Genomic DNA, 25,851 nt, shown 5'->3' with positions numbered 1-25,851 from the left:
CCCTTGCCCTCACTACATCTTCAACAAAGCAGACTCCATTATTGCACCGCACCTCTGAGACGTCATCAACTGCTCCCTCAACTCTGCAACCTTCCCGGAAAGTTGGAAACACGCCGAACTCAGCGCCCTCCTGAAGAAACCCACAGCTGACCCCACCGAACTTAAAAACTATCGCCCTATCTCACTCCATCCATTCCCGGCCAAAGTCATCGAGAAAGCTGTCAACAACCAGCTCGCCGCCTTCCTCGAAACCAACAAATCCCTCGACCCCTCACATTCCGGCTTCCGAGCCAAACACAGCACTGAGACCGCACTCATTGCAGCAACAGACGATATTCGAAAACTACTGGACAATGGAGACAGTCGCCCTCATCCTCCTCGACCTCTCCGCAGCCTTCGACACAGTCTGTCATAGCACCCTTTTACAGCGCCTCAGAAACATCGGAATCCAAGGAAAAGCACTGGAATGGATCACCTCGTTCCTCACCGGAAGAACCCAGAAAGTCCGCCTTCCACCATTCAAGTCAGAGGCTACTGAAGTCATCTGCGGCGTACCTCAAGGGTCCTCACTCAGTCCAACCCTCTTCAACATTTACATGAGCCCCCTCGCGACCATCGCACGCCAACATAACCTCAACATCATCTCCTACGCCGACGACACTCAACTAATCCTATCACTCACCAGAGACCCTAACACAGCCAAAACTAACCTACACGAAGGAATGAAAGAAGTAGCCGAATGGATGAAGCACAGCCGTCTGAAACTGAACTCGGACAAAACAGAAGTCCTCATCTTAGGTACCTCCCCCTCCGCCTGGGACGACTCTTGGTGGCCAGAGGCTCTTGGAAAAGCACCCATCCCGACGGGCCACGCACGGAACCTGGGCGTCATCCTGGATTCCTCACTCTCGATGAACAGACAAGTCAACGCCGTCTCCTCATCTTGCTTCAACATTCTTCGCATGCTCAAAAAAACATTTAGCTGGATCCCTACCGAAACTAGAAAAACAGTCAGCCACGCTCTGGTCACGAGCCGACTGGACTACGGAAACACCCTCTACGCCGGCACCACCGCAAAGCTCCAGAAAAAACTACAACGCATCCAGAACGCCTCAGCCAGGCTCATATTAGACATCCCGCGTAAAGAACACATCTCTGATCACCTGAAAAACCTCCACTGGCTCCCCGTCAATAAGAGAATCACTTTCCGGCTCCTAACCCACGCTCACAAAGCACTCTACGAAATCGGACCTGAATGCCTCAACTCACGACTATCCTTCTACACCCCCTCCCGCCAGCTACGATCCTCCAACCAAGCCCTTGCCACTATACCTCGCATCAACAAAACCACCATGGGAGGTAGATCCTTTTCCTACCTAGCAGCCAAAACTTGGAACTCACTTCCCACTCACCTTCGCCTTACCCAGAACCACCTAGCATTTAGAAAGCAACTCAAAACTTGGATATTCGACAAGTAACTCCCCACCCTTCTTCAAGCGCCTTGAGACCCTCTGGGTATGTAGCGCGCTATACAAATCTTTTGACTTGACTTGACTTGACAATGCTGATACCAACGGCCTGGGCAACCCAACTGATGGCATCCAGCCCAGACCTCAAAATACATTTTGCAGTGTCCTGGCTATCCTGCGCTGCCTCTGCAAATGAATTTCTGAACTCTTTCTGGCAAAGTAGGTCAAAATCTTAACCCCTTCGCTGCTCATGACGAGCTCAGCTCGTCATGCAGTACACTGGTCGTGTGCTCATGACGAGCTGAGCTCATCATGAACAATGGGAATGCTGGAGTAACAGCACTGCAGGGGAATTCCCTTAGCACTGATGTGGTTAATCATGTTGTCCTAAAGGGCTGAGTGTAGCAGACCAAGAGGCAAACAGCATTTAAACAACAGAACGCTAGGTTAACCAATTAAAAGGCTCTATTGACCATAGCATTTAGCTTTTTAATCCAGTGTAGCAGTGTGAAAAGTATTTGGATTCACTTTGCTCATAGAAGCCTGAACTACAAGGCTTACAGAAATCGAAAGAAGCAGACGCAGGAAATTTGAATCACCAGGGACAGGTCTGTGGTGTCTAGCAATCGGACCAGACTGGGTCGAAAAACGTTAGGACCCGGCTGCAATGGCTTCATCAAATGGCATTAAGGCGCCCATAAGCAATAAGGTTGTACTGCAAAATTTTGGTCAGAAAGTGAGCCTTAGATTCTACTGTAGGAAGGTGTAAACCTAGCACCCCCTGCATACCACCAGTGCAAAAGAAGCACTCTCTTCCAAGGGCAAATTCAATTTCACCTGCAGCATGGTTTCAGACACAGTGGAGTTTTTTTGATGAAGATATAAGCCAGCTTCAGTGTATGCGGGGAAAGCAAGTGTTCCGCCTCCTCATCTTTTTCATTGTGGAGAACATGCTCAAGAGCTTGAATTGGACAGTAATCAGGGCTAAAGAGGGCGGCCAGCCTCCTAAAGTACTGCCTTGGCCAAGATTGATGCGAGGCTGGAGCACTCGACGGACCGATTACGGATGTCTGTTATACTTCTCCATCTCAACATCAGGAGGAGGGAATTTTAATATTGTGATGGGCTATACCAATAGTCCAGATTGAGATCACATCGGCCATCTACTGTGTGTAAATATTTGTGATGATTAAGCCCTGATGAAGTCCTGTCTTATAAATACGGACGAAACACGTGTTGGCATGAAGCTGTGACATGAAGCGGTTATATCTTGTTAAGAATTCTGCACAAAGGAATTACCATAAAGAACATGAAACATAATGTCTGAATAAAAGACATTGGAATTTCAAGTACTTCTCGGACTTGAATCTTATTTTGGAGTGCTTGGAGCTTAAACATAAAGTGTAAGGAAATAGACTTGTCTATTTCAAATTGAGGAAGATTTGGTGGCTCTACCACCTCCTTGAGCACCCTATGGAATTTTATATTTTCTGTTGGGACAATTGAAGACCATATTGGTGTGTGCACCACTTTCCCAAATCACCACCAATATTGTAACAAGAGAAGAGAAGGAGCTTTCCTCAAACTTAGACTGGCCTTCTTAATTGTAAAGAAGGCCTTGTGGCGTGCTCTAGCAAAAGCTGGTTACTGTTCTGCAATCAGAGTAAATCGGGAACCGGTGAATCAGGAAAAAAGGACAGAACAGATAAAGGAAGAACCAACAGCGCTTGTGACAAAGGACTAGAGGCATTGATTCTTGTCAGGGGCAAAGTAGGCTAATTTTGCACAAGCTCCGCTGATGTTAAGGGTGGACCCACAACGGAAGACCAACTGGAGGCCCCACTGGAACTATGGGTCCCGGAGGTGCACCAGAGGTATCCGGAACCATGTTAAAGAGCAGCAGCATGGCCTCCTTGAAGGCAGAGATTGCTGCGGAATGGACAATGGGCTGGAGAATTCGGAGCACATTGGCTCCAGAATGATGAAACGGATTCAATTCAGGCATTGAAGCAAGAGAAGGGCCTTTTGGGAATAGTGGCAGTAAAAACCCCATTTGGATTATTTTCATGTTCTTTTTGTCGCTCCACTCCATCTTGTAATTACCTGAAGATGGCGAGCAGGAATTGGAACAGGAATGACTTTGGACCTGGAGCACGACTGACTCTCTTACTTATATTGTTCAACACTAAGTTTAACTTTTTGCTCCCTTATGTGCTTTGGATGCATCAAGGGGCATTTGTTGCTGGGCTTAAAGTCATGCTAGGTGCAGAGGAACCAAAGACAAATGTCATATGTGGTCTCTAGGGAGATTCACAAGGTGACCAATCTGCTGTCAGAAGTATACATCAGAACCTTAAGTTTATCTATTCCCACTAACAATTTCCAGAAACATTTCCCTCACTTAACTAATTCCACTTATTTCAATGACGCACAACACGTGATATGGTGGTATAAAAACAAAACAAAACAATATTCAAACTCCTTTGCTCTTACCAAACAAGCCAATAGGATTCGTCCTTGCCACATACACCACCCCATATGCTATTTTCCCATGAAACTCTAGCATGGTGTCAATATCCTGCTAGTAACTCACTGAGCTTCATGGCATTACCTCTGAATTCACATCAGGAAGCATACTAATTTCCTGCTAACCAATTAAGGTATATAGTCATCCTAAAATCAACCATCATATTTAATTCTACTCAAGTGCTTATCACACTACAATAATGACTGTTCTTGTTTTCTTTTGTCTTCACTGTGTCTGCATTTTTCTGCCACTCATCTTTCTTTACCAGCTGATCCCTGATTATTTCAAAGTTAGGAAATTGCACGTTATCACCCGTGCATGAATGATCGTTACATAGAAGCCCAATGGCTTCCACAGCATTTGCATCCTTGGAGCAAACCTGTATCTTTCTTGTTCCACATTTTTCTTGTCAAACATTTGTATTGCCCCTGCTAACTCGTTCACCTCCCCTCCCTCATCCACCGCATACTTAAATGGTAGATATTTGAACACACTTTCTCCCTTCAGGACCAGTGATATGTCCCAACAAAGCAGATATAAATTTGTCCACCATAACTGAGTCACTTCACACCACTTTGTTAATTAGTTTTAGTTTAACGTGGAGATCCACGTGACTGAAAAAGTATAGAGGGTGCTAAGTTCAGAATCTTTTCTCTACACAACAGCACACGCATGCTCTCAGAATTAGTTACTGCCTACACTTTGTTCCTCAGTGATACCTGCTACAAAGTTTGGCAAGTTTTCTGATTGCCTTAAAGGAAATTCCAGTGCACAGTTCCATTAGGTGCACTAATAGGCAGTCAACTTCAGTTACCGATATAATGGCAATTTAGGACACAAAATACCTTACTGTCGCTAATCGCTTTCCTTATTTCCAAGAGTTTTCCTGAAAATGGCCTTGCATGGACTAACATTTTCCATTGTTGCACCCTCTTCATCACTGAATCGGATAAATTATAACCTCTTTTTTTTAAATTTCTCTTATGGAATTGTTGGCTTTGTGTATTTTATCCACAAACAAATTTTGTTTAGTTGTTAATATCGCTTTCCTCTATTTCTACTTTGCTCTTTGAGTGCTGTGAGTGCGTTATCACTTTGGGATTTCTTCCACACTCAGTACACTCTTCTTACGTCAGCTTTCAGCTCTATGAGCTCTCCGAATTCCAGCCATTTGATTTCTCAGCTCTTTCTTTTTGCTTTTAACTCTAAAGGATATGTGTCCCAAAAGGAGGTCAAATGTTTTTACATTTATCTGCTAAATATGTAGACTTGTTCTTAATATTATTAGACATCAACATAGACAAGTTTCTTACATTGCAAAGACTGCTGAAATTTTTACAATAGGTAGCTCATGCGAGGAGCCCCAGTAGCACTGTCATATGCACTGGCAAGGGAGGTTCAACTCAACCTCCTTTACCATTTGGTCTATAGGCCTACCGAACAAATTGCCTACCTTCGGTAATGATATATCTGGTAGAGACATATGTTAGTTGTAGATTCCTTACCTTAGAATTTCCCCCAGGCGTCAGTCTGGATCCGGAGATTGTTTCTTCAGCAGTACTGCAAGTCTTTAGATGGCGTCAGTCGGCTTGGTGTCTGTTGTCAGCATTGTGGCCGCTGGGATGATGTCACAGGACCAACACAGCCGCCACCTATGTGCGCTGATGTCAGTTCTTAACATGACTTTCCATGCCAGAAGCGCAGAGCCATGAAAGACTGGTGCGTCAAAACTAGGGCCCTGTAAGGGAGTCCCTATCCCTAGAAATCAGTTCGCAGAGCGAGAAAGAGGGGTAGGGTGGTAAGGAATCTACAACTAACATATGTCTCAACCAGATACATCGTAACCGAAGGTAAGTAACTTGTTCATCTAATAGAGCCTGTTCGTTGTAGATTCCTTACCTTAGACTATACCCTAGCAATACCATCCCCAGAGGAGTGTCTCTGAAACAAGATCATACCAGAAAGTACCCTCCGGACTTTGCTGTACAGGCAGTAGTGTCTGGTAAACATGTACAAGGATGCCACGTTGCTGCCTAACTGATGTTAAGGACTGGGACGCCACATGCTAATGCAGTGATTGCCGCCATTGCTCTGGTGGAATGAGCACGCAAGCCCAAAGGAGGGTCCTTCTTCGTCAAAGCATAGCATATTTTAATGCAAAGGACAGCCTATCAGGAGATGGGCCATTTTTAAACAGCCTGACCTTTCTTGGCAGCCACATAGCTAACAGAGTTGATAATCCACCGGAAGTCTTTTGTGAGATAAAAAGACAATGCATGTTTTGGGTCCAGACGGTGGAGTCTCTCCTCCTCCTTGTAGGAAGCAGGGGTGGATAAAAGGTGGGCAGAGTGATAGATTGTCCCACATGAAAAGGCGTGATGATCTTAGGAAGAAATGAAGGTTTGGTCCGAAGTGCCACTTTATCTGGATGGACAGATAGAAAAGGGGGCTTAGAAGATAAAGCATGTAGCTTGCTCAACCTACGAGCAGAGGTGACGGCAACAAGGAAGGTAGTTTTGAGAGTCAGCAACCGGAGGGGACAGTTATGAGAGGCTCGAAGGGGGCGCACATAAGAAAAGTGAGAAAGATTTAAATCCCATACTAAAGGAGATGGAGGGAACAGATGAGTAAGGCCCTTAAAGAATCTGTTAACAATAGGAGATTTGAATAAAGAAGGCTGATCTGGCAGCCAAAGAAAAGCAGAGATGTCTGCAAGATATCCTTTACGAGTGCCAAGGGCAAATCCCTGCCAGCCCAAAGAAAGGTTGTACAAAAGGACCTCAGAAAGAGGAGCAGAAATGAGTCAACAGCCTTTGCTCTGTACCATGCCCCAAATGTGTTCCATCTACAGACATATACCGTTTTAGTGGAGGGACGCCTGGTTGCAAAGATAACATCACAGACTTCGAGCAGAAGGTCGAAGGCTGTCAACTATTGCTGCTCAATCTCCACACTAGTAGGTGGAGACTGGATAAGGTTGGGTGAAGAACCCTCCCCTGCTGCAGCGACAAAAGATCCTCCTGAAGGGGCAGTCTGTTCGGAGGATTGATTGCCATGCTCAGAAGCTCAGGGTACCAGATTCATTGTGCCCAATCTGGAGCTATAAGAATGACTTGAGCCCGGTCGCTCTTGATCTTCTTGAGCACTCTGGGCAGAAGTGGTCCAGGCGGAAAGGCATACAGGAGGCCATAGTTCCTCTCGTGACGAAAAGCGTCACCAAGCGAGCGCCACCTTGGAAACTCCAATATTGCTGATATTGCATGTTCTCTTCGGAGCCGAACAGATCTAACCATGGATCTCCCCACCGCTGAAAGATACATTGCGCCACTTCCGAATGGAGACGCCATTCGTGATCGACTAGGCACCAACGCCTGAGTTCATCTGCCCTTGCGTTCAGGGAGCCTGCCAGGTATTGAACCACCAGGGCTATGTCCTGATGTTCAAGCCATGTCCAGCGGCAGAGAGCTGGACGTAGTCTGAAAGATTCCCCAGATCTTGTGCCCACTGGAACTTCAGGTCCCACTGAGGAGCCTGCATATGCCATCTGGCATGATCCACCAGCAGGATGCAGGAGGGCATGAGGCTCAGCAGCCTCAGAGTCATTCTCATCTAAATACGGGATAGAGGCTAAAACATTGGTATCATAGCCAGAATATCCCAGACTCGCTGCTCGGGAGGATAGGCCCAAAACTGCACTGTGTCCAGTACCGCCCCATCTGAAAGGGAGTCAGATGTGACTTTGGTACGTTGATTGTGAACCACAGCGAATGCAGGAGGTCCACCATAGTCTTGAGATGGGAGACGAGAGCCTGGGGTGAGCTCGCCTTCAATAGCCAGTCGTCGAGATAGGGGAAGACTGGAACCCCTTGTGAGAAGTTGGCCCGATATGCAACGTTCGCTATTCTAGCGACCGCTATGTATCGTTCCAACGACCCTTATGGTGTTTGGTTGTAAGTCAACCTATAGACCAGCTATCCTAGTAGCATGGATACGAGCAGTCTAAGGCTAAAGACTCGAGAGGGCGCGTTAAGCCAGCTGTTTACCACACATGTACCCCTTGAACACCCAGTGAAAGGACACCACACAAGTGTTATGAAAATAAACAGTATATTTATTAAGAATCACAACAGCCCTGTACTCTTTATGAGGACAGGGTACTAAGCACAAACCAAATCTCTTTAGCAAATACTTCAAGTGCACAGTTTAAAGACAAGTGTCCTAGGACACGGAAAGGTTAAGGCAAGTCGGAAGCGAGGGACTCGGGACCCTAGAGTAAGGAGGCTATGCAGGCACCGAAATGCCGAGTTACCTAGCCACGAGGGCTGCGGCTGCACAAGTCTTACAGGCGTCGGGGTCTTCGCTGACGAGCCAGGAGCCGGAAGAAAAGGAGTTGCTGGCCGGCGACCAGTGTTGAATAGTTCGTAGAGATTGATGAAACCTGAAAGCAGAGGGGACCAAGTTCGTACTACTAGCCAGTAGTCAGAGGGTACCAGGAAGGCACCGGTTGGCCGTCACCTCGACCAGGTGAGTGGGCGACGCTAGGCTCTGCAGTCTCTCGGACCAGGGGGCGTTGTCGGCGACCACGGTGGAGGTGCGAGCTGTCCCACGACGGATGTCGCTGTCGGCGTCTTGGGTGGACCAGGAGGGTCCGGGGTGCCTCTCAAAAGATGGAAGCAGGGGCCAGTCTGGAGCAACCAGACCGGCAGTGTTGATTCTTGGTCGTCGTCACAGAAGGGCACGAGCCAGCGGCAAGTGACCAGACAACGTGCTGAGCAGCGAGCAGAAGGGCCCCACGCAGATCGTGGAGATGCTGGGAGACTGCACTTCGGTGCTGGAGCGGCTCAGGGTCGGGGCTTCTCGGACCCCCGAGCACTCACCAGAGAGTTACCTCGATGGTCGTGCTGGTTTTTAAGAGCGTGCAGGTTCTGATGATGGCCGGTCCCTCGAGGTCTCGTCGCACCCACAGATCACAGCTGAGCTGATGACGTGGGTAGAGGTCAGAGGTGCCAGGGAAGCCGGTTCTCGTCGAACTGGGCCGTCGGATTCCTTGAGGAAGGACTTACAGCAAACCGCAGAGTTCTTAGATGGTGCCCGCTGATGCAGGGTGACTACTCCTTAGCCACAAGGGAGAAATCTTGAGAAGAGTCTTGAAGTCCTTTCGTAGAAAGTATTCTTGATTCAAAGATGATCTAATTTGGAAAGGTCCCCGCTCCGGCCTTTATCCTAAAGAAAGGGGTGGGTACATGACTAGGTCCTGCCCTAAGGGTGGGACCAGAAAGGGGGGTAGTTACACCCCTCTCCCCTGCCGGACTTTCCCCAGGCCAGGGCTGTCGCCCCTGGAACTGGTTCTAACCGGCAGATGCGTAGTGAGCACCGGGGTGCCACTCCGCAGTCACCTTCTCGCAAAAGCCCTACCTACCCAGAATACACAAACCCTGTCTGGGACGGTGCGAACACTGCCCTCGACAGGAAACCCTTTGTCCAAGTGCTCCTCGCTGGAAGGACTCCCAGCAGCAGGAGGTCAGACTTGTGTCTGTGGTGGCAGCATCCATTTTGTGGAGCTGAGGCTTTCGTTAACTTTAACCGGGGTTCACAGTCACGTACATGTCGTGTCCCTCTAGAAGGGCGGAATGCTAACCTCGTCGCCAGAGTTGATGAGAGGGCAGCATCCCGATTTGTATGACACCTTACTCGACATGTCTTGATAACGCGACACCGAAGTTACCGATATGGTACGCGTTATCATGGAACAGCCATTGGGTCTTGATTCCGCAAGCTGCAACCGGGCTCGGCTCGGGCCAGAGCTTAGTTCACACGAGCCCATGCACTCTGCCTTCAGGATTGTCAAGGCCTGCCATAGGAGTGACTGATAGGGACTCGGGTGTCCATTGTATGGTTAGATATAGAGCTACTATATCTAAAGCAAAGGGTGATTACACGACTTCGCCCCCGCTGTCATGCAGCCAGTTGTGTCAAATTTAGGAGGCCAGCCAGGGGTGGCATAATACATGCTGCAGCCCCTGGCGGCCCTGGGTACACCTATGCCCTGAGTTACAGGGTCTGATAAGGTGGCCCAGTACCAATTGGTATATGCACCTAGGGTACATCTCGTAATTTAGAAAGAGAACAGCCAGGCTGTGGGTCTGATTGGCAGGCCCACAGCCAGAGAAAGTCGTAAACCAGTGAAACAAAAGCAAAAAATCTGGGTGATCATAGGATTGCAGACCCTACTCTCCTACATGACCCCCCCCCAAACGTCGGAACAACTAACTAACCTTGACCAGGTAAGTCTTCTTGTTCTAAGTGGAAATATCTGGAGAGCCCATCGGCATTGCCATGATCAGTACCAGGTCTATGTTCCACTGTGAAGTCCATCCCCTGTAGGGAAATGGACCACCTAAGCAGTTTGGGGTTTTCACCCTTCATCTGATTTAGCCACAAGAGGGGCTTATGGTCGGTCTGAATCTTGAAGTGAGTGCCAAACAAGTATGGCCTCAGCTTCTTCAGGGCCCAAACCACAGCAAAGGCCTCCCTCTCAATAGCTGACCAATTCTTCTCTCTAGGGGTCAGCCGTCTACTTATAAAAGCAATGGGCTGGTCTTGACCATCAAAATTCAGTTGAGAAAGAACAGCTCCCACACCCAACTCAGAAGCATCTGTTTGGACAATGAATGGTTTGGAGTAGTCCGGACTCTTGAGGATAGGCGCCGTGCACATGGCCTGCTTTAGGTCATCGAATGCTTTTTGACAGCTCGCTGTCCACTGAACCTTTTTTGGCATTTTCTTACTTGTCAGTTCATTTAACGGTGTCACGATGGACCCATAGTTCCTGACAAACTTCCTGTAGTATCCAGTCAGGCCCAAGAAAGCTCGAACCTGAGTCTGGGTGGTTGGAGGAGCCCAGTCCCTGATTGACTGTATCTTGCTCTCCAGTGGCTGAACCTGACCTCCACCGACAAGGTGGCCCAGGTATACAACCTGTGTCTGCCCTATCTGGCACTTGGTGGCCTTGATAGTGAGACCTGCTGCTTGCAGTGCCTCTAACGTCTTCCGCAGGTGGACCAGGTGATCCTCCCAGGTGGAGCTAAAGACAGCAATATCGTCAAGATATGCCGCACAGAAGTCATCCAGCCCAGTAAGGACATGATTCACCAACCGTTGGAAGGTGGCAGGTGCATTTTTCAGACCAAAGGGCATCACCACGAACTGATAATGCCCACCAGGGGTTGAAAATGCTGTCTTAGGCTTGGCGTCCTCAGCTAACCTGATTTGCCAATACCCAGCTGTCAGGTCAAACGTACTTAAGTAGTTGGCCGAAGCCAGCCTATCAATAAGCTCGTCTGCCCTTGGTATTGGGTGGGCGTCAGTCTTAGTGACTGCATTGAGACCCCTGTAGTCTACGCAGAACCTCATCTCTCTCTTACCACCCTGGGTGTGAGGTTTCGGCACTAGAACTACGGGACTAGCCCAAGGGCTATCCGAGGGTTCAATGACTCCCAGCTCCAACATTTTCTGCACTTCACTTTTGATGCAGTCTCTGACGTGATCAGGCTGCCTGTAGATTTTACTCTTTACGGGCAGGCTGTCACCAGTGTCGACCTCATGGGTGCACCAATCGGTCTGACTGGGTGTCAGAGAAAACAGATGTCGGAACGACTGAAGAACCTGTTTACAGTCGCTCTGCTGATGGTCGGAGAGGCTGCCGCAAAAGACAACACCATCTACCGAGCCATCGTCAGGATTCTGAGAGAGCAGGTCGGGGAGAGGGTCACTCTCCTCCTCCTGTCCCTCATCTATGGCCATGAGCAAACTCATGTCCTTCCTGTCGACATATGCTTTTAGCCTGTTGACATGAAGCACCCTGTGGGGGCTCCGGGGAGTTCCCAGGTCGACCAGGTAGGTGACCTCTCCCTTTTTCTCCAGGATGGTGTGGGGCCCGGACCATTTGTCCTTGAGTGCTGCTGGGGCCACTGGCTCCAACACCCACACCTTCTGTCCGGGCTGATAAACAGTCAAGACAGCCTTTTGGTCATGCCAAGCTTTTTGGAGTTCTTGGCTGGCCTTAAGGTTTTCGGATGCCTTTTCCATGTATTCAGCCATCCGCGAGCGGAGGCCGAGCACATAGTCCACTATGTTGGCTGCAGGCTTTTTGAGAGGTCTCTCCCATCCTTCCTTCACCAAACACAGGGGTCCTCTTACAGGATGCCCGTACAAAAGTTCAAAAGGGCTGTAGCCAACCCCCTTCTGTGGGACTTCTCTGTAGGCGAACAAGAGGCAGGGGATCAGGACGTCCCATCTACGCCGAAGCTTTTCCGGTAGTCCATGAATCATCCCTTTTAGGGTCCTGTTGAATCTCTCAACAAGCCCATTGCATTGTGGGTGATAGGGTGTAGTGAACTTGTAGTTAACACCACATTCCTTCCACATAGCAGTTAAGTAGCTCGACATAAAGTTTGCACCTCTGTCGGAGACGACCTCCTTAGGGAAGCCCACTCTGGAGAACACTCCAACTAGGGCTCTTGCCACAACAGGGGCTGTAGTGGTCCTAAGGGGAATAGCTTCAGGATACCTGGTGGCATGATCCACTACCACCAGTATAAACTTGTGCCCTGATGCTCTCGGTGGTTCCATGGGACCGACGATGTCGATCCCCACCCGTTCAAAGGGCACCCCCACCACAGGCATTGGTATAAGGGGGGCCTTTGTCGTGCCACCTGACTTACCACTGGCTTGGCAAGTGACACAGGAGCGGCAAAACTCCTTGGTATCCTCGTTCATGTGAGGCCAGTGAAAGTGCGAGACAAGCCTGTCCCACGTTTTCGTCTGGCCTAAGTGACCTGCTAAGGGAATCTCATGGGCCAAGGTAAGTAGGAAACCACGCTGAGACAAGGGGACGACCAGCCTCCTGGTCATGCCAGGCTTGGGGTCTCTTGCCTCAGTGTACAGGAGTCCATCTTCCCAGTATACCTTGTGGGTACCTGTGGCGTTCCCAGCAGCCTCAGCAGCAGCCTGCTGTCTGAGGGGTTCAAGAGAAGGGCAGTCTAATTGGTCCTTCCCCAGATCTTCCCTTGAGGGTCCCCCTGAGCCCAAGAATTCAACTTGGTCAAGTTCGAACTCTCTCGGCTCAGTTTCCCTCAATTCCTGTAGGTCAGCCTCCTCTGAGACTTGATCCTCGACCTGGGGCAAGGGGGAAGGCGCAGCCTTAACCCTACTGCTCTTTTTCTTGGGAGGTGTCTGGTCCGTTGTTCCAGGATCCAGCACCTGTTCAGTGGGGCATTTCCTGACCTGCGACCTAGTCACAGCGAACACATGTGCTGGCAAACCTAACATTTCCATGTGAGTCCGGTGCTCCACTTCTGACCATTGTGACGACTCCAAATCATTGCCCAACAAACAATCCACTGGGAGGTCTGGACTAACTACAACCTTCTTTTGGCCAGTTACCCCTCCCCAGGAGAAAGCTACAATTGCCATACTGTGATTGGTAGTGACATTGCTTGCATTGGTCACCAGGAATTCTGTACCTGGCATGATCTGTCCAGGGTCCACGAAGTTAGGCGTCACCATGGTGACGCTGGCACAAGTGTCCCTATAGGCCTGAGCCATCTTTCCATTTATGAAAGGCGTCTGTCGGTATTTGCCCAGCGTATTGGGGCTTACGTCAGGGGACACGTCCACGTCCCCTGTACTGACAAGGACAGCCTGAGTGAGTGTGCCAACTAAGTTGTCACGCCCCTCAGAACCCAGGGTTAACCCTACCAAACCCTTGGGAGGCGCACTACCACTGCTGACTGTACTAGGGGGCACAGGTGCCTTAGGGGCTGCAGTGGCAGGAGTCTGCCCTCCTCCTTTCTTGGTGCACTCACTAAACCAGTGAGACTTACTTTTACAGTACTGGCACCAACGTTTGGATTGGCCTTCTTTCTTCTTTTGGGGAGCCTGACCCCCACCCTCTTTGGGTTGTTGGGGACCTGTCGAAGACTTCTGGTCATTTTGTTCCCCCTTAGAATCTTTACCCTTCTGGTCTGCTTTCTTCTGACCACCTTGATTCTGGCCCTGGTTCTGTTTAACTCTCGTACGAACCCATTTGTCCGCCTTCTGCCCCAATTCTTGAGGAGAGGTCAGATCCGAGTCGACAAGATGCTGATGCAACAACTGGTTCTGACAATTGTTTAAAATTTGTTCTCTCATCATCAAATTATACAATCCTTTGTAATCAGTAACCTTACTGCCCAGCAACCAGCCCTCAAAAGCCTTAGTGGCACAATCGACAAAATCAGACCAGTCTTGAGACTGCGTTTTCTGGGTATCCCTGAACAGCACCCTGTACTGCTCAGTGGTTAGGCCGAACCCTTCAACGAGTGTATTCTTCAAGACTTGGTAATTGTTAGCGTCCTCTACCCTTGTGGTGAGGAGCTTGTCTCTTCCTTTACCTTCAAAGGAGAGCCACAAGATAGCTGCCCACTGACTCTGGGGAACGCCTTGCACAGTGCAGGCCCTCTCCAAAGCAGTAATCCATTTGTGGATGTCGTCCCCTTGCTTAAAGGGGGGCACTATCTTCCCAAGGTGTTTCGTATCGAAACTCTTTTCCCTATTACTAGGTACATTGCTGCCACCAGTGGGGACTGCCCCACTTAACTGTTGCTCTCTAGCGAAAGCAAGCTTTTCCTTGGCCAGGGCAAGTTCTTCCCTTTCGATCCGCAGATTAGCTGCCCTTTCCTTCGCTTCGTACACTCTCCTCTGAGGGGACGTCATCCCTCTTTGAGAAGAGTTGTGAGAGCCGTTGGTATGAAGGGATCTGCCAGAGCCTCTTGATAGAGATCTGGCTCGTCCATTCCCCATGTTAAGCTGACCTGATAGTGGCCCCAGGGGTCCCCCAGTACCGCTATCATGTTTGCTTAAGTTGGACCTGCTTAGTCTGACGACTTCTACCTGTCCCTTATCTGCCTCGTCCCCAGAGAGATCCTCATCCTCATCCTCCTCCACATCCTCGTTCTCGGTTGCGAGATGAATGAGGTCAGGATCGTCTCGGGTTCCCTCGAGGGGAGGCATGTCTCCTTCTGGATTAGAAGAGCTACGAAGTTTCTCAGCTCTCCTGGCATCATAAGTCTCCAAGAGACCAATCAGAAAGGACGTTGTGGGGTTAGACCCCTGCTGAATCTTCCGGGAGTGACACAATCGTCTTAACTCCTTGAAGCTCAGCACAGTATATCCTGAAGGGATGACCTGTGGAGGGTCAACTGACACAAGGGGAGACTCAGAGTTTCCTCCTTGGCCCGACATACTGTTTCTAGTGTGGTGTAAGTGATGCACCTACCTACACTATGTGTTTTCCTACTTTTCCCTTGCTAAGAGCTGTAGCCAAGGTGTGCTAAGCCTTGAGGAGCTACAACAGCTGGTTCAGTAGAACTCAGAGTATTCTAAGCTTTAGTTATATGTACTAACAGTACTTGTGCGATCTTTCAACAAGATATTCTTAGGATACGTGTGGTAAAACAACAGCAAGCTCAAATCCCAACCGCTGCTCACCAATGTGAGAAGTTGGCCCGATATGCAACGTTCGCTATTCTAGCGACCGCTATGTATCGTTCCAACGACCCTTATGGTGTTTGGTTGTAAGTCAACCTATAGACCAGCTATCCTAGTAGCATGGATACGAGCAGTCTAAGGCTAAAGACTCGAGAGGGCGCGTTAAGCCAGCTGTTTACCACACATGTACCCCTTGAACACCCAGTGAAAGGACACCACACAAGTGTTATGAAAATAAACAGTATATTTATTAAGAATCACAACAGCCCTGTACTCTTTATGAGGACAGGGTACTAAGCACAAACCAAATCTCTTTAGCAAATACTTCAAGTGCACAGTTTAAAGACAAGTGTCCTAGGACACGGAAAGGTTAAGGCAAGTCGGAAGCGAGGGACTCGGGACCCTAGAGTAAGGAGGCTATGCAGGCACCGAAATGCCGAGTTACCTAGCCACGAGGGCTGCGGCTGCACAAGTCTTACAGGCGTCGGGGTCTTCGCTGACGAGCCAGGAGCCGGAAGAAAAGGAGTTGCTGGCCGGCGACCAGTGTTGAATAGTTCGTAGAGATTGATGAAACCTGAAAGCAGAGGGGACCAAGTTCGTACTACTAGCCAGTAGTCAGAGGGTACCAGGAAGGCACCGGTTGGCCGTCACCTCGACCAGGTGAGTGGGCGACGCTAGGCTCTGCAGTCTCTCGGACCAGGGGGCGTTGTCGGCGACCACGGTGGAGGTGCGAGCTGTCCCACGACGGATGTCGCTGTCGGCGTCTTGGGTGGACCAGGAGGGTCCGGGGTGCCTCTCAAAAGATGGAAGCAGGGGCCAGTCTGGAGCAACCAGACCGGCAGTGTTGATTCTTGGTCGTCGTCACAGAAGGGCACGAGCCAGCGGCAAGTGACCAGACAACGTGCTGAGCAGCGAGCAGAAGGGCCCCACGCAGATCGTGGAGATGCTGGGAGACTGCACTTCGGTGCTGGAGCGGCTCAGGGTCGGGGCTTCTCGGACCCCCGAGCACTCACCAGAGAGTTACCTCGATGGTCGTGCTGGTTTTTAAGAGCGTGCAGGTTCTGATGATGGCCGGTCCCTCGAGGTCTCGTCGCACCCACAGATCACAGCTGAGCTGATGACGTGGGTAGAGGTCAGAGGTGCCAGGGAAGCCGGTTCTCGTCGAGCTGGGCCGTCGGATTCCTTGAGGAAGGACTTACAGCAAACCGCAGAGTTCTTAGATGGTGCCCGCTGATGCAGGGTGACTACTCCTTAGCCACAAGGGAGAAATCTTGAGAAGAGTCTTGAAGTCCTTTCGTAGAAAGTATTCTTGATTCAAAGATGATCTAATTTGGAAGGGTCCCCGCTCCGGCCTTTATCCTAAAGAAAGGGGTGGGTACATGACTAGGTCCTGCCCTAAGGGTGGGACCAGAAAGGGGGGTAGTTACACCCCTCTCCCCTGCCGGACTTTCCCCAGGCCAGGGCTGTCGCCCCTGGAACTGGTTCTAACCGGCAGATGCGTAGTGAGCACCGGGGTGCCACTCCGCAGTCACCTTCTCGCAAAAGCCCTACCTACCCAGAATACACAAACCCTGTCTGGGACGGTGCGAACACTGCCCTCGACAGGAAACCCTTTGTCCAAGTGCTCCTCGCTGGAAGGACTCCCAGCAGCAGGAGGTCAGACTTGTGTCTGTGGTGGCAGCATCCATTTTGTGGAGCTGAGGCTTTCGTTAACTTTAACCGGGGTTCACAGTCACGTACATGTCGTGTCCCTCTAGAAGGGCGGAATGCTAACCTCGTCGCCAGAGTTGATGAGAGGGCAGCATCCCGATTTGTATGACACCTTACTCGACATGTCTTGATAACGCGACACCGAAGTTACCGATATGGTACGCGTTATCATGGAACAGCCATTGGGTCTTGATTCCGCAAGCTGCAACCGGGCTCGGCTCGGGCCAGAGCTTAGTTCACACGAGCCCATGCACTCTGCCTTCAGGATTGTCAAGGCCTGCCATAGGAGTGACTGATAGGGACTCGGGTGTCCATTGTATGGTTAGATATAGAGCTACTATATCTAAAGCAAAGGGTGATTACACGACTTCGCCCCCGCTGTCATGCAGCCAGTTGTGTCAAATTTAGGAGGCCAGCCAGGGGTGGCATAATACATGCTGCAGCCCCTGGCGGCCCTGGGTACACCTATGCCCTGAGTTACAGGGTCTGATAAGGTGGCCCAGTACCAATTGGTATATGCACCTAGGGTACATCTCGTAATTTAGAAAGAGAACAGCCAGGCTGTGGGTCTGATTGGCAGGCCCACAGCCAGAGAAAGTCGTAAACCAGTGAAACAAAAGCAAAAAATCTGGGTGATCATAGGATTGCAGACCCTACTCTCCTACACCCCTAATCTGCGCAGATGAGCTGCAACCACCGCCATCACCTTTGTGAACACCCGAGGGGCACTGGTAAGGCCAAAGGGAAGCACAGTGAACTGAAAATGACCATGGCCCACCGCGAACCGAAGGTAACGTCTGTGGGCTAAAAGGATGGGGATATGAAAATAAGTGTCATGCAAGTCCAACCCCACCATCCAGTCTCTTGGTCTTGTGCAAATAGAACTTGGGCTAGGGTGAGGATTTTGAACTTCTCCTTCTGGGGTAGAAGTTGAGGGCCCGGAGGTCTAGGATAAGACGCAGGCCTTTGTCCTTCTTGGGTACCAGAAAGTAGCGGCAATAACAACCACGACCTACTTCTGGCACAGGGACCTTCTCTATAGCTCCTGTGGACAAGAGAGGCGATACTTCCTCGTGGAGAAATGCCAAATGATCCTCTGACATGCAATCGTAAGAAGGTGGCATGGAAGGAGGGATAGTCTCAAAGGGGAGGGTTGTAGCCCCTTTGGATTATTTGCAGAACGAACCTGTCTGACGTGATGGTTTGCCACTGCAGGAGGTGATAGCGGATCCTGCCTCCGACTGGCTGGATGGGCCTGGAACGTAAGACTAGGAAGGTTTGGAGACGGTGGCGGGGTGGGAGGGAAAGGTGGACTGGCCCACCCGCTGGCTCCCAGACCCACAAGGATGCTGGGTCTCACATCCGCGGCCAAGACGAGGCTGGACAGCTTGCAAGACTCAGTGGCTAGGCTGGACAGGACATGGTTGGGCACCCCTTCCATAGCCACGAAAGGGACTAAAGCAGACTGAGGTGGATGAGAGGTAGCCGCGAGGCACAGGGATCTGGCTGCAGCTCGAGAATCCTTGAAGCGCTACAGCGCAGAGTATGCCTGGTGGATAAAAAGGTGAGTGCATGTCCATCAAAGAAGACTGGACATCCCTAGAGAAGCAAGAAGTCCTTAAACAGGCCTAGCTCTAACAGCTACCAATATGGCAATCGTTCTGCCCAGTGAGTGGGTGGTATCCAGTACACATCGTATGGTGAATTTGGCTGCATCTCTTCCATCTGCAACTGCTTGAGAGAGAACAGCCAGGGACTCCTCCAGGCACTGAGGCAGCACCTCCGTAACCGTATCCCAGATAGTATGGGAGTATCAGCCCAAGAGGTATGCAGTACTCACCGACAGCAATGCCAAGCTGGAGGAAGAGAACATCTTTTTCCTAAGGTGGTCCAGCTCCTTGGATTCCCTATCTGGGGGGGAGCAGAAGGGAATGCACCTTTTGATGAGGAGGCTTGGACTACCAAACTCTCAGGGGAGGGGTGTTGGGTCAGGAACTCTGGGTTGCCCGGAGTGGGTAGGTGGGCAATCGTCCTATCCACATGAGCCCCTGTGCTGGACTAGGACCAAGTGCCCAATAGGACGTCAGTGAGGGTTTCATTGAATGGCAAAAGGGGTTCAGTAGCGGAAGCCGCAGGCTGAAGCACCTGACAGGAGGTTAGTCTTGACTGCCATCTTAGACAGCTTGAGGCTGAGGACTTTGGATGCCCTCCTCAACACCACAACATACGGAGCTATCTCCATAGCCACGGTAGAGGGAGAAAGCAAGCCAATGTCAGGGGACGTGTCCAGACCACTGCCATCAACCAGGTCCATTTTCCAGTCCAGTTTTTCAAGCTAGTCAGTTGAAGGGTCCAGTGGCTCCTCCCAGTCCTCTTAATCACCTTCTGGCCCAAAAGGAATGCCAGGAATTAACACAGAGACAAAAGTCCCTTCCGGAGTCAGAATCAACGTCCGGTCTGGCTCCATGACAACTTCGGGGATGACCATGGGGTCAGCACCGACCGGGGGCACGGTCTACACCGGGAGCGTCGTCAGTATTGACTTCGGGGAAGGTCAAGTGAGATCAACCAGCAGCGGTCCGGATCCACGCTTGGATCCACAGCGACCCTCTGGAGCCGGGGCCAGAGCCGCCTGTGTCGAAGTCTGAGGGTCCCCCAAAAGAGTCCGCGGGATGCGAAGGCACGCCAGGGGAGCCGGGCTGCCCAAAGTTGAGGTACAAGGCCTCATAACATTTTTGAATCTGGGCAGGAGACGCCCCGGCTCCTGCAAAGGCAGGGAAGCGCGGAGCTATCTCTGAAGTAGGCACTGGAGATAAAGCCTTCGAGCGACAACGCTTGGGATCCTGTGTCACGTCAGCCGACCGACGGGGAGAAGTAAAAAAACACCTGTGCTTCTTCGACTTCTTCTGTGTTTTCCTAATGACTTAGAGAGCAAAGAGTGTGGGCTTTGCGAAGGCTCTCGAGACCCTCCCCTTGAATGAAAAAGGGAGCGACGCCGAGCCGAACGACCGGCCTCTGACAGCTTTCAGGACTGCTCCCGCACAGCCTTCAAGTTCATGGCTTGGAAACCCGGAGCACAACTTTGGGTTGTGGTCACGCTCCAGGCATCAAAGGCACAAGAGGTGTGTACCCATCATGAGAATCGCCCGATGATAGGAACCACAAGTCTTGAAACCGGTCCGACATTGGGATATTCCTCCGCGCACTAGGAGTTCGAAGACTCGAAAAAGAAGTCAACAAATGTCAAAAAAGACTGGCCAAAAACCGGCTACGAGGTAGCCCTCTTCAGATCTGCACTTAGGCTGGCACAGAAAAAGAAAGAACTGACATCAGTGTGCATGGGTGGCATCTATGAAGGTCCAGCGATGTAATCCCAGCGGCGCCGACGGCGGACGCTTAGCCGACCAATGCCACCTAACGAACGACGCGCAAGAGTACTGTTGAAGAAAAAATCTCTGGATCCAGACTGATGCCTGGGGGAAATTCTAAGGTAAGGAATCTACACCGAACAGTCTCTATCAGATTAATGCCATATCCAGTAAGAACAGCCATGAGGCGATCTCTCATTAGCCATTTTCCCTAATTAGCCATAAGGCTAGATTCCCATGAGTCATCATTTTCAACATCTCAGCATTTTTAGAGTTAATTGAACAACCATTTACCAGTGTGCATCAGAAGGCAGACGGTACAGCTTTGTCTTACCTAAAACCAGTAAGTGGCTTGGCTTAAGCACTGACGTGAGATTATCAGAGACTTTGGCGATAATTTTTACTGGCTACTTTGTTATAGGAGTCCTATACTTCGAAGTAAAGGCAAAGGACCCTTGACCTTGCCAGGTAGGTCACTTCCCCCCGCAGCAGCTCCGCCAGCGCTTGAGTGCCCCTGTGCCCGGCTGCTCTGTCTCCTCAGCTGCTCCTTGGTGCCTATTTCATCCCTTCTGTTTCCCGCTCCCCACCGCAGTTCCCGCCGCTGCTGCCCCTGCGGCCCTGCCTCCCCCGGCGCCCATTCGCTCGTCCCTGCCACCCGCCTCCCATCTCCCAGCTGCTCCTCTCTCCCACCTCCCCATAAAATGGCGGCCGCTGCGCAGTGAGGATAGCGACCCTTGACCTTGCCAGGTAGGTCGCTACCCCCCACTGCAGCTCCGCCAGCGCTTGAGTGCCCCTGTGCCCAGCTGCCCTGTTGCCTCAGCTGCTTCTCGGTGCTCATTTCTTCCCTTCTGTTCCCTGCTCCCCGCCGCAGTTCCCGCCACTAATGCTCCTGCTGCCCCACACCCATTTGCTCACCCCTGCCTCCCGCCTCCCAGCTGCTCCTCCCTCCCACCTCCCCATAAAATAGCGGCCGCTGCGCTGACGTACAGCTGGCGCGCCGAAGGCGCACCTAAGGCCAGCCTGTCTGCGCCTGGACCGCGCCAAGCGCCAGAACCCCTGGCCCCCGCACTAGCCATGATGACTGCCTCCGATAAGACGCAAGCATCCTCATCGCTCTTAACCCAGGACGAACCCCCACCTGCTGCGGGGCCACCCCGAAGCGCACCCACGGTCCCTTCGCCTGCCAGAACTGCAGCTTTTCCTGCATCAGAGACACAGAGACTCCCACCACGACAGAACACAACCAGCTCTGATGCATCCTGATTAACCCCCCCTCCGCACACAAACACGCCGTCGAGCTCTGGGACCTACTCAACACCGCATCTTCAGACGTCGCCTTCCTGACTGAGACCTGGATGAATGAAGCCTCCTCCCCAGACATCGCAATAGCCACCCCCGACGGATACAAGATCGCCCGCAGAGACCGCACCAATGGAGTCAGAGGAGGAATCGCCATTGTTCACAAGAAGACCATCAAGGTCTCAACAAACACCGACGACACTCTCAGCACCGCCAAACACAAAAACTTCCAGATCCACACGGACCCCAAGACCACCCTAAGAGGCACCCTCATCTACAGACCACCCGGACCCCGACCACAATTCTGCAACACCATCCCCAACTTCATCAGCACGCACGCATTGACTTACAGCAACTACATCCTCCTCGGAGACCTGAACTTCCATCTGGAGAACAACAACGACAGCAACTCCTCCACCCTGATAGACAACCTCGCCAACCTCGGACTGGAACAGCTCATCACGTCGCCGACCCACATCGACGGGATCACGCTTGACGCCATCTTCTCCTCAAGCCCACACGTCTCCTTTAGCCACGTCTCCGAACCCACCTGAACCCAACACCACTGCATCCACTTCACTACCGGAAACCAGTCGCACATCACCGCACCCTACAGATCCCCTGTTGCTGCTGAGGCAAAATCACCGAAGTAGAACTACAGACAAACCTCGCACTCAACCCACCTCGCACTCAACCCACCGACGAACCCTTCCAACCCAGACGATGGCGCGCGCACCCTCAGACGATGGAAGGACGACTGCGCCAACACCTTAGCCCCGCTGTAAAAACAAACCCTCACAGACACCAGCAAGAGAGCCAACTGGTTCACCCCGGAACTCCTAGTGTCCTAGCGCACCTGCCGGAAGTTGGAGAACATATGGCAAAGCGAGAAGTCACCTGGCAGCCGCTCAGCCCACAAAGACGCCATCCGCAACCAGCACCACCTCATCAGGACCACCAAGAGGACCTCCTTCAAAGACCGCCTCAACAACAACGCACACAAAAGCAAGGAGCTCTTCAACATCGTGAAGGAACTCTCCAACCCCAGCTCCAACGCCAACGACATCCCTCCGTCGCAAGCCCTGTGCGACTCCCTCGCCACTTCTTCCACCGCAAGATCGCTGACATCCACAACAGCTTCAACCCCCAGACGACCCCTACAGGCCCCAACACGCAGGAACCACCACACCCCACCGACTACGATCCCCTGACAACCTGGGCCAACGTGAGCATCGAAGACACAATCAAGACCATGGGCACAATCCACTCCGGCTCACCGTCTGACCCTTTTCCACACCACATCTTCAACAAAGCCAACAGCTCCATCGCACCCCAACTACGCAACATCATCAAGCTCTGCTTCGAGACCGCAATCTTCCCTGAGAGCTGGAAACACACCCTACTGAAGAAACTCAAGGCGGACCCTAGCGAACTGAAAAACTTCCAGCCCATCTCCCTGCTTCCGTTCCCAGCTTAGGTCATCGAGAAGATAGTCAACATCCAGCTCACCCGCTACCTCGAAGACAACAGCATTCTGGACCCCTCCCAGTCAAGTTTCAGCAGCAACCACAGCACCGAGACTACCCTCATCGCCACCACAGCTGACATCAGGGCCCTGTTGGAAAACGGCAAGACGGCGGCCCTCATCCTTCTGGACCTCTCCTCCGCCTTCGACACAGTCTGCTACAGCACATGAATCCACAAGGTAGGGATCCGAGACAAGGCCCAGGACTGGACCTCCTCCTTCCTCTCCGGCAGAACCCAGAGAGTCCGCCTCCCCCCGTTCCGATCTGAAGCCTCCGAGATCATCTGTGGCGTCCCGCAGGGATCCTCCCTCAGCCCGACGCTGTTCAACGTCTACATGGCGCCTCTCGCACGCATCGCCCAACAGCACAACCTCAACAAAATCTCCTACGCAGACGACACAACTGATCCTCACCAAGGACCCCCTCACCGCCAAATCCAACCTCCACTAGGGAATGAAGGCCGTCGCCGACTGGATGGAACAAAGCCGCCTCAAACTAAACGCAGACAAAACGGAGATCCTCACCCTTGGGCCCAACCCCTCATCATGGAACGACTCCTGGTGGCACGCATCACAGGGGACACCCCCCTCACCCACCACCCATGAACGCAATCTGGGAGTCATGCTCGACTCGAAACTCACCATGACCAAACAAGTCAACGCTGTCTCCTCCACTTGTTTCCACACTCTCCGTATGCTCCGCAAGATCTACAGATGGATCACGACAGACACAAGGAAAACAGTCACCCAGGTCCTAGTCAGCAGGAGACTAGACTACGTAAACGCCCTCTGCGCAGGAGCCCCGACCAAGCTCATCAACAGACTGCAAAGAATCCAGAATGCCTCTGCACGCCTGATCCTCGACGTCTAGCGCCGCGACCACATCACCCCACACCTGAGGAACCTGCACTGGCTCCCTATCGACAAAAGAATCTCCTTCAAGCTCCTGATCCACGCACACAAGGCACTCCACAAGACCGGCCCAGCCTATCTCAGCGGTACAAAAGGGGGTGGTGATGGACGGAGCATCTGAATCAATCAAACACTCACACCCAGTCAAAAGATCTGGGTTTAATCCATCACCGTTCTTTAGCCCACTCTGCCACCCCAGTTCAGACATGGCTATATGCAAATCAGTCTGACCCTGTGCCTCATGGGAACAGTCCAGCCCGAACTGCCAAGCCATGTCTTCCCTGGTCCGGAAACAAACTTCCGAGGCAGGTTTCTAGCATTTCAGCCGTCTTCAGCCCGGCTTGCTTGAATCCAGTGGCAAAGTGAGCAAGGGACTCACGTCTGAGCATACCCTGCCACACTTATGGCGGCCAAAAGTGGTACAAAAGGGGGTGGTGATGGACGGAGCATCTGAATCAATCAAACACTCACACCCAGTCAAAAGATCTGGGTTTAATCCATCACCGTTCTTTAGCCCACTCTGCCACCCCAGTTCAGACATGGCTATATGCAAATCAGTCTGACCCTGTGCCTCATGGGAACAGTCCAGCCCGAACTGCCAAGCCATGTCTTCCCTGGACCGGAAACAATCTTCCGAGGACCGGTTTCTGGCATTCCAGCCGTCTTCAGCCCGGCTTGCTTGAATCCAGTGGCAAAGTGAGCAAGGGATTCACGTCTGAGCATACCCTGACACACTTATGGCGGCCAAAAGCGGTACAAAAGGGGGTGGTGATGGACGGAGCATCTGAATCAATCAAACACTCACACCCAGTCAAAAGATCTGGGTTTAATCCATCATCGTTCTTTAGCCCACTCTGCCACCCCAGTTCAGACATGGCTATATGCAAATCAGTCTGACCCAGTGCCTCATGAGACCGGTCCAGCCCGAACTGCCAAGCCATGTCTTCCCTGGACCGGAAACAAGCTTCCGAGGACCGGTTTCTGGCATTCCAGCCATCTTCACCCCGGCTTGCTTGAAGCCAGTGGCAAAGTGAGCAAGGGACTCACGTCTGAGCATATCTCAACAGCCGACTCTCCTTCTACGTACCCAACAGGAAACTCTGCTCCGTAGACCTCTCCCTGGCTACCGTCCCACGTATCCGTAAAACCATAGCCGGAGGCAAATCCTTTTACCACCGCGCCACCAAGACCTGGAACACCCTCCCTCTCATCCTTCGACACACCGAAGACCTTCTATCCTTCAGGAGACAACTCAAGACCTGGCTGTTCGACCAGTAGCAACAACACCCCCCTCCTCCCCTCCCTTCAGCGTCTTGAAACCCTCACTGGTATGTAGTGCGCTTCACAAATTATTTGATTGATTGACTGCTAACCATTATTTGGGCTGTTGCTTCAGATTTTGAGTTAGTCCCCACAGTAGCACATTTGCATCTACCAGTTCTTTATTTCTAGATTTGCCTTCTCCACAGCAGTGGGGACGAGTAAGGTATATTATGGAATATCTACTTTAAA

At 51.4% G+C, this 25,851-nt stretch overlaps 1 protein-coding gene across 1 annotated transcript in view; it reads right to left on the bottom strand.

Annotated features, from left to right (window-relative positions):
• Positions 1–25,851, bottom strand: part of POLQ (DNA polymerase theta) — a 415,163-nt gene that overhangs the window by 224,904 nt on the left and 164,408 nt on the right. The window lies entirely within an intron of this gene.

The sequence above is a fragment of the Lissotriton vulgaris genome, chromosome 8 (genome assembly GCF_964263255.1).
Source record: "Lissotriton vulgaris chromosome 8, aLisVul1.2, whole genome shotgun sequence".
NCBI classification, from domain to species: domain Eukaryota; kingdom Metazoa; phylum Chordata; class Amphibia; order Caudata; family Salamandridae; genus Lissotriton; species Lissotriton vulgaris.
The sequence above is the reverse complement of the archived record's forward strand: the minus strand, read 5'-3'. Positions and strand labels throughout refer to the sequence as shown.